Raw genomic sequence first — 8,937 nt, 5'->3', positions numbered from 1 at the left:
ATCCACACCTCCTTGCTGGTCAGGGCAGCGTTTTCTAACTTGTGTTCACTAGGATATGAGATGTGGTGCAAGAATAATTCTGCGTGAAACCTAGAATAAACCAATTTCAACAGAGTGTTTTTGTTTTGTTTTACCTCTCAGGGCTCTTAATACACTAACGAACATTTTGACCCTTAAGAGAAGATATGAGATTTCCCACATCCACTTGGACATGCAGCACCCATTTTTCCTGGGGACAGTGTGAGTGATTAGGATTCCAGTCAACATTTTTGAGAAACACTTCCCGATAGATATTGCAAAGAAGTCAAATTAGTGGGGATTTAATCAGCTCTATATCCCCGATCTAAGGATCTGTTTCTCTTTTGATGCTGCTTACAACTGTTTTTCTTGTTTAGATTGTTTACTGTTCCCTTGCCATGCATGTAGCCTGGGCACGTGGAGAAGAAATTAGGCTTTTGAGTCACAGAGTTTGGCTTTGGAATTTCAACTACTTATTAGATGTAGGAGCTCAGGTATGTTTCTTCAGTTGCTTTGAATCTCTTTTTCTTCATCATTAAACTCGACAGAAAACCTACCTTATACGAATATTTTGATTAAATTATACAGTATCTATAAGATAAAAAGCTCAGTGACTGGCATGTGGAAACTGCTCAATAAATGCTATTTCTATGTATGTTTGAACTTTCAGGAATTCTTAGCAGGAATGCTGTGGAACCAACTCTATGTTTGGTTCGGCCTTCTACCTGAATAATAACAAAGTCTCTGTGTACAAGGAAGGATCTTGAGAAAATATCTTACGCAACCTACAGAGTATTATCCAGACTCTGCCAGTAGGAACTAACGAGCCCTCTAACTAAGGGGGAACAAAGGTGGCCCTCTCTTCGTTTGTGGTTCAGGTGATTTCATCTTCTCCATCGTGTGTATGACAACGCCGAGGATGCCTTCTCGCACAGGCTCCAACGATGCATTTAATTGCACGTTGTTTGTCTTTTGTGTGAAATAATGTGAACATATCTGGTCCTTGCCTTGGGTCAAAAATTCTTCCCCCTCCCTGAATTTATTAACAAAATAAATGATAGATATTTTTGTCTGTTAATGAATGATAGTCTGAACTTTGGGGCTGTGCTATCCACAAATGTTTATTTTTAAAATTTTAATTAAAGACCTTAAAAAATACACTACAAATTTTAAGGAAAATATGAACAAAGTGTGATGTATTTAAAAATGGGCATGGAATATTATTGAGGAGATAAAAAATTTTCTGAGATATTAATGCTTTTAAAATAATCTAGAAAAATATTTAATAAAATATGCAGTGGACAGAGCAAGAATTTAGGTAGGGCAGTTCCTAGAAACAGCTTAAAAATGAGAAATCTGAAGCTTTCACTTCTCTGTTATGCTCCGTTTTCTCAGTAGATGGCACCCTTCTCCTACCTTCAAAGCTTTTTGTTTTTACGCTAGGGTGTAAAAGGCTGACAATCCATTACAACAGTTACTAAATCCTCTTTGGGTCTTAGCTAATTAATTACAGCCCTACAGTACCTTGCACACAGAATAGATTGCATGGTTAAGACAATATTTTAACTACAGTGAAGAAATTTATTCTCGCATTTTACTTTAATAGATTTGCAAAATTCAATTCTTTCATTCATCTCTTGGTGATTCACATCCATAGTCTCAAATATTGTCCTCTTTCCAATATTCTAGCTTCATCCTAGTCCTCTTACTGCAGAAGGTGACCCATCTACTGTTTTATCAAGAAGATCAAGTCATTCATTGTTTCATTTATTCAATTGACAATCGTTCATTCAGTACTTACCATATGCCAGATGCTGTTAAGCTCAAAGGATGCAAAGATGCCTGAGCTATGGTCTTTGCCTTTAAAGAGCTCAAAACTTATTTGGAGGAGACAGAGAGAAACAATTATAATATATGCACAATTATACTTATTACAATATTAGAGATACACCCTCGGTGTTAAGGGAGCCCAGAGAGAGTGGACCAAACCCAGCCTGTGGGAGGGAGTGTGGGAGAGTTCCCTGAAATTATTAACATTACCTAAGCCGAGTCTTCAGAAATGAAGAGGAATTAGTTTTCAAATATCAGGGCGGAGGTACATTCCAGGTAGGGAGTGTTTTGGGTGAAGCACTAGAGGTGAGATACATCATAGATGTGTAGGCACTTTTCAGAGCAGCTCCACCTTAAATACTATCGGTACTTCTCCATCCTGGCTGCATATTAGATTCACTTAGGGACCTCTAAAAAAATACCAATTTCTGGACTTCATTCCCAGATAGTCTTCTTTAATTCATCTCAAGATGCCTGGGCACTGGTGTTAAAAAATTTCCCTGGGTGATTTTAACAAGGATCCAGGGTTGGGAAATATTGTTTTTGTTGGTGAGTGATGACAAATGAGCTCGGGGGAAGGGCGAGTGTAGACAGGAGTCTTCACATGTTTCATTTGTCAAACCTGGTAATTTTGTAGAATCTGGGCCCTCTCTCAGCAATTCTGTTGAGCAGACCTGAGGTGAAATCCAGGAATGTGAATTTCTAACAGTTTCCAAATGAATCTGATAAAAGTGCTTGGGACGTCACATCTGAGAAACACCAGAAGGCATCAAGGAAGCCTTGAGTTATGCTAAGGTTCTCGGACTTTGTCCTGTTGTCAGTGTGGTACTGTTAAAGAAGTTTTGTTTTTCAGCTTTTTGTGTTTTTCAAGGGACTGAGACGGTTTTGGAATTGCTCTTGAGAGGGGCCACTCCAGCCATCCTGTGGACAGGATGATGTGCCAGGAGGCAGGGAGACAATTGAGAAAGCTCTTTAAAATTCCAGGTGAGAGGGGAAGAGCCTAACCGGGGTGGTGGTTGTTAAGGATGAGGGTGGGGTGGTGGGATAGTGGGCATGCCAGAGATATTTAGAATGACAAGTTGTCAGGACATGGTGACCAATAGGGGCTAAAAGAGAAGGAAAGGCCTAGACCGAGGTTTTTAGGGACCCAAAGTATTAAAAATGAGCTGGTTTGGAGGGAGCTTAAAAATGAACAAACAAGCATGATTTCTAATATGGGGAAAGGCAGTTAAATCTTTTTACAATTTAGTATAGATGTTGATGGAACACTACATATTCCTTTCCTGATTAAATTTTAGACTATGCCCCACTTTTTAAAGTTTTGCTTTTGATGGAATTTAATTATTTAACTTAGTTGACACAAATAAGAATCTATACTAAAACTGTGACTTGCCATTCAATCACGTACTATAGAGTAGTAAGAACTGGTTTAGAAGGAAGGAAGTTGAACAATTATAAGGCAGAATAGTAATTAGTACAATTGCCACATATAAATATCTACACATATAAATGCATGCATGTATGTATCCATTACATAGATATGCTCATACACACACATGCACACAGCTTACCACAAGGAAAAAGTACAGTGAGTCAATAGCATATATAATTTACAAGATATGGTTTCTCCTTGCCTTGAAAATCATGAATTATGAACTTTTGTGTGCATACTTTTGCTCAATACTACTTATAAATTTATTTATTTTTTGAAAATGAAAATACAGCAAATATATATATCAGAATAACTTTATAAATAACTTTACGTTCTGTCATCTATATAGCATAAACATCAGAACCTGTATATACATATATAATACATACAAGCCTTTAGCATTTGATTCTTGTTTTCACAAAATTTGGTAATGATTACGTTATGAAAACATAAATGACTGTGAAAATAAGCCTGATTTTATAGAAGTGGTAAAATCACAGACCAGAAACCAAGTGTGAATATTTTATTGAGGGGAACTCAGGCTAAAACTGTATTTTATTTTCAAAATAGCAATGTCTTCACTTCACCTACACATTATCTTTATTTTATTTCAAAGGGAAATTTTTCATTTAGTTATAGTAATACTCTAGTACTTTAAAATGATTAGACTGCAACAAATGTGCTATATATTTAGGAGAATAGTTTATAGCTATTAAACGCTATGATTTAGAGACTTTTAATAAGTTGGAAATATGTAAGATATAATGGTGAGTGGAAAAAAGATAGGCTTTTTTTGATTCCAATTTCATAAAAACCACAAAATAAAGGAGTTGAAAAAGACTACACTAAAATGTTGGTAGTGATCATTTCTCTATAGTGTTATTATGTAGAATTTCTCTTTTTAATTTACATATTTCTGAGTTTTTTACATGTTTACAAAAATTCCTTTTTAAAATTTTATATACTTATAAAATTTATAAATGTATATTTATATTTCTTATAAATGTATTTTTATTTATAAAATAAAATTTTATAAAAATATATTTATACTTATTCTTTCTTTCTTTTTTTTGTTTTGGTTGAGGAAGATTATTGCTGAGCTGACATCTGTGCTAATTTCCCTCTGTTTTTTATGTGGGAGGCCACCACAGCATGGCTTGATGAGCAGGGTGAGGTCCACACCCAGAATCTGAACCTGTGAACTCCAGGCCACCAAAGCAGAGAGTGCAAACTTAACCCCTATGCCAAGGGGCTGGCCCCTATACTTCTTCTGATTAATGATCTCTAAATAGAAGAAAATCTAGTGATCTTACCCCTCACTCCCCCAGATAAGATTGTGTTGCCTCATTGTACATGTATATATATATTTTTTGAGAATTTCTTTTTTGAGGAGGATTAGCCCTGAGCTAACATCCACTGCCAATCCTCCTCTTTTCGCTGAGGAAGACTGGCCCATCTTCCTCTACTTTATATGTGGGACACCTACCACAGCACGGCTTGCCAAGCGGTGCTATGTCTGCACCCGGGATCTGAACTGGCAAACCCCGGGCCGCTGAAGCAGAATGTGTGAACTTAACCGCCGTGCCACTGGGCTGGCCCCATACGTATAATTTTTAAAAGTTGTAATGGGCCATATAATGAGTATAAGGAAATTCACCCAAGTTCTGTTTTTTGATTTTTTTCCTGTAGTAAATTTTTTTTGTGTGTGTGCTATTTCAAATATTGAATTCTTTCCAGATATTTTTTCTTGTGTCCTTCAGTTGCTGGTACCTTGAAATTCAATACTACTGAGGGAGAATGGAGGATGAATTCCAGGGTGCTTGGATGGATGGTGGTTCCACCAACCGACACAGAGGGTATCAGGGCGGAGGGTCCTGTTTTATTTGAAGGGGAAGGATCAGTGCCCATGTCCATCAGGTTTCACATATCCAAGTCCAGGGGCAAGAGCTGGGACTCAGATGCAGATTTGGGAGCAATGGGCATATTTGTGGTTGCTGAAAAAATAGGAGGTGATGATTATTTTTGTTTTATGAAATACACTTGATTGTTTATCAAACCAAGGAAGGTGCCAGAGCGAACATCAGAGTGATGTGAGGAAGAAACCCCAGGGACGGCCTGCACTTCAGAGGTGTTGAAGAAAGATGTGAAGAAGAACAAAAAGAAATATCAGTGAGGTAGAAGGAAATTTTTAACAGGAAGCCAGCTGTTAGTTCAGGTGATAAAACAATTTTGTTATGTAACAGACTGAAAAACATGTTCATTGAAGATAGTATTATAAAGGAATACAGGTTGACAATGATAGAATGGAAGGAACCTGCTGAAGTAGGGGAGAAAGATGTAAATATGAGAGAGTTAGAGGAACTGGAGATGGTAATCACAACGGGATACTGAAATTGAAGACATCAGGGATGAGGGAACAGGGCAGGCAAATGTCTTAGTCAGCTTGGGCTACTATAAAAACTACACCAGGGGCTGTCCCGGTGGCGCAGTGGTTAAGTGCACACGTTCCACTTCTTGGTGGCCTGGGGTTCACCGGTTCAGATCCCAGGTGCGGACATGGTACCACTTGGCAAAAGCCATGCTGTGGTAGGCGTCCCATGTATAAAGCAGAGGAAGATTGGCACGGATGTTAGCTCAGGGCGAATCTTCCTCAAGCAAAAAGAGGAAGATTGGCAACAGATGTTAGCTCAGGGTGAACCTTCCTCAGGAAAAAAAAAAATATGTATATACCACAGACTGTATGGCTCCAATTCTGAATACCATCACATTGAGGGGTTAGGATTTCAACATATGAATTTTGGAGGGACACAAACATTCCATCCATTACAGCAAGCTATAGGGAAGCCCATAGACAAGGTGATGCTAGAGAGGAGTAGTGATCCTGGAGAGCTGAACTAGTCATGGGTACATTGACAGCATCATCCAAGTTATCAAAAGGGTGGTAGGATGAAGGGGCAGGATGGAGCCATGAACCAGAGAACTAGGTTCAAATTCTATGAATGAAGGAAAAATTGGGAGAATTGTTAGGTATCAGAGAAATAGAGGGTGGTTTAAACTGAAGACATCACGCAAAGATGGAGGAGTAATAGTGTAGAACCTTGTAAACTAATCTTTGTTGAGTGCTTCCTATATGCTAGGCACTACTTGAGACTGCTGAACATATATTAACTTATTTAATTGTCATAGCAACTTTATAGGATAAATGCTATCATTATCTACATATTACAGATGAAGTAAAAAAGTAATTTCTCGTGGTCACAAAGCTCTTAAGTGGTGAAGCCTAGGTTTGAGTGTGCCATCTGGCTTCAGTGTCCAAACCTCTCCCCACCTCCCTGGGCACAAGTGGTAATCCACTCGGAGCATCTTCCTTTTCTTTTTTCTCCACTCTGACATGTCTGGATTTTCATTCCTTTTCTTTGTTATTTGCTTTTTTGTAGATTGTGCTTATTTGATTAAGGAAGTACTCTCCTGTTCTCAGTTTGCTGAGTTTCTTTTTTATTTTATCATCATTAAATACTTTTTCTGCATATATTGAGATAACCATATGATTTTTTTTTTCTACTTTAAATTTGCTTTCCTGGAACAACTCCAAGTTGGTCTTGATTCGATTTTTTAATCCATTGTTGAGGTAGTTTGCCATTATTTTTGTTTAGGATTTTTCCATCTATGTCAATCAGTGATGTTGCTAGGACACTATTAATAAAGTGAAAAGACAACCACAGAATGGAAGAAAATATTTGCAAATCATATATCTGATAAGGGACTTGCATCTAGAATATATCAATAACTCTAACAACTCAATAATAAAAAGGAAAATAATAATCCAATTAAAACAGGGGCAAAGGATCTGAATAGGTATTTTTCCAAAGAAGAATATATAAATGGCTAGTAAGCACATAAGAAGATGTTCGACATCATCAGTCATCATTGAAATGCAAATGAAAACCAAGATGAGATACCACTTTGCACTCCCTAGGGGAGCTAGAATAAAAAAGTCAGATAATAATTGCTGGCCGGGATGTGGAGAAATTGGAACCCTAATACATTGCTGGTGGGAATACAAAATGGTACCGCTGCTTTGGAAAACAGTCTGGCTGTTCCTCACGTGGTTAAACTTAGAGTTAGCATTTGACCCAGAAATTCCACTCTAGGTATATACCCAAGAGAAATAAAAACATATTTCCATATAAAAACTTGTTACATGAATGTTCACAGAAGCGTTATTCATAATCGGCAAAACGTGGAAACAACCCAAATGTTCATCACTGATGAATAGATAAAATGTGGAATATATTTTGAGCTTAAAAATGAATGAAGTATTAATATGTACTACAACATGTCTGAACCTTGAAAACATCATACTAAGTGGAAGAAGTCCATCACAAATGAGCACATATTATATGATTCCATTTATATGAAGTGTCAAGAATAGGAAAAATCTGTGGAGGCAGAAAGTAGATTAGTTACTGCCTAGGGCTGGGGCTGGGGGATAGGCTAACTGGGGTTGATAAATAATGGGAATGGGATATCTTTTTGTGGTAATGAAAACGTTCTAATATTGATTGTGGAGAATATCACACAATTCTATGAATAGTGAATATTGTATACTAAAACCCATTAAATCATACACTTAAATGGGTGAATTGTATGGTACGTGAATTATAGATCAATACAGCTGTTAGAAAAAAAGAAGAAGAAGAAGGAAGGGAGGAAGAGGAGAAAGAAAGACTGCAGTTTCCATCTTGGGTGCTTTCACTTGCTTTCTCTCTCTGTCAGATCCCTTGCTACGGGAGGAAGCAAGCTGCTGGGTTTGAGAGACCCATGTGGTGAGGAACTGAAGTCTCTGGCCTACAGCAAGCAAGGAACTAAGTTCTTCCAAGAACCATGAGAGTGAGCAGATTCTCTCCCAGCCCAGCCCTCAGATGAGACTGCAGTCTTGGCAGACAGCTTGATTGCAACTTCATGAGAGACTTGAATGAGAACCACCAAACTAAGATGCTTCCCGATTCTTGACCCATGGAAAATGCGAGATAATAAATGTTGGTTATTTTAAGCTGCTAAATTTTGGGGTAATTTGTTACACAGCAATAGACGACTAATATACCACTTGTTGGTCGCAATGTTCTAGAACCATCTATTAGATCAAGTTTGTTCATTTGCTGTTCACAACTGCTATGTTCTTAATGATTTTTGTTTCCTTGACCAATCAATTATAGAACGGAGTGTGTTAAAATCTCCTACTCTGATTATGAATTTGTATTTGACTCCTATTAGTTCTGTCAACTGTAGCTTTATATATTAGCTTTACACATTTGAGGATACTTTATTAGGTAAATGCAAGAACTGGTATATTGGACACTTTATCATCCTATAGTGACTCACTTTATTATGAGATGGATCCCCTCATTTACTGCTGGGTTTCCCAGTGTGTTGTAGTTCATAGTGGAAAGGCAGGCTAAAATATTGATTCTTTCCTTTTCTGTAATAGTTTTCAAGATAATAATTTCTTCCCTATCATCCTTCTAAGGATGACCCATTTTTAAAAAATATATCATTATGAAATCATGTGTTGAAATATATTGATGAGTTATTAATTGATGAATTATTGATGAATTTGAGCTTTTTGAAACTCAAATTGTCCAATCTTTGGCAAGTGG

The 8,937-nt window shown here is 37.3% G+C and overlaps 1 long non-coding RNA gene across 1 annotated transcript; it reads left to right on the top strand.

Annotated features, from left to right (window-relative positions):
- Positions 1 to 2,475: 2,475 nt before the first annotated feature.
- Positions 2,476 to 8,342, top strand: LOC138915633 (uncharacterized). Its single transcript, XR_011421728.1, has 2 exons — positions 2,476 to 2,832; positions 8,057 to 8,342. It is a non-coding gene; the product is annotated as an uncharacterized lncRNA (long non-coding RNA).
- The last annotated feature ends 595 nt before the right edge of the window (positions 8,343 to 8,937 follow it).

This window comes from Equus caballus, chromosome 9, assembly GCF_041296265.1.
Source record: "Equus caballus isolate H_3958 breed thoroughbred chromosome 9, TB-T2T, whole genome shotgun sequence".
Classification (NCBI taxonomy): Eukaryota; Metazoa; Chordata; class Mammalia; order Perissodactyla; family Equidae; genus Equus; species Equus caballus.
Note: the sequence above shows the minus strand (reverse complement) of the source record. Positions and strands in the feature narration are given on the sequence as shown.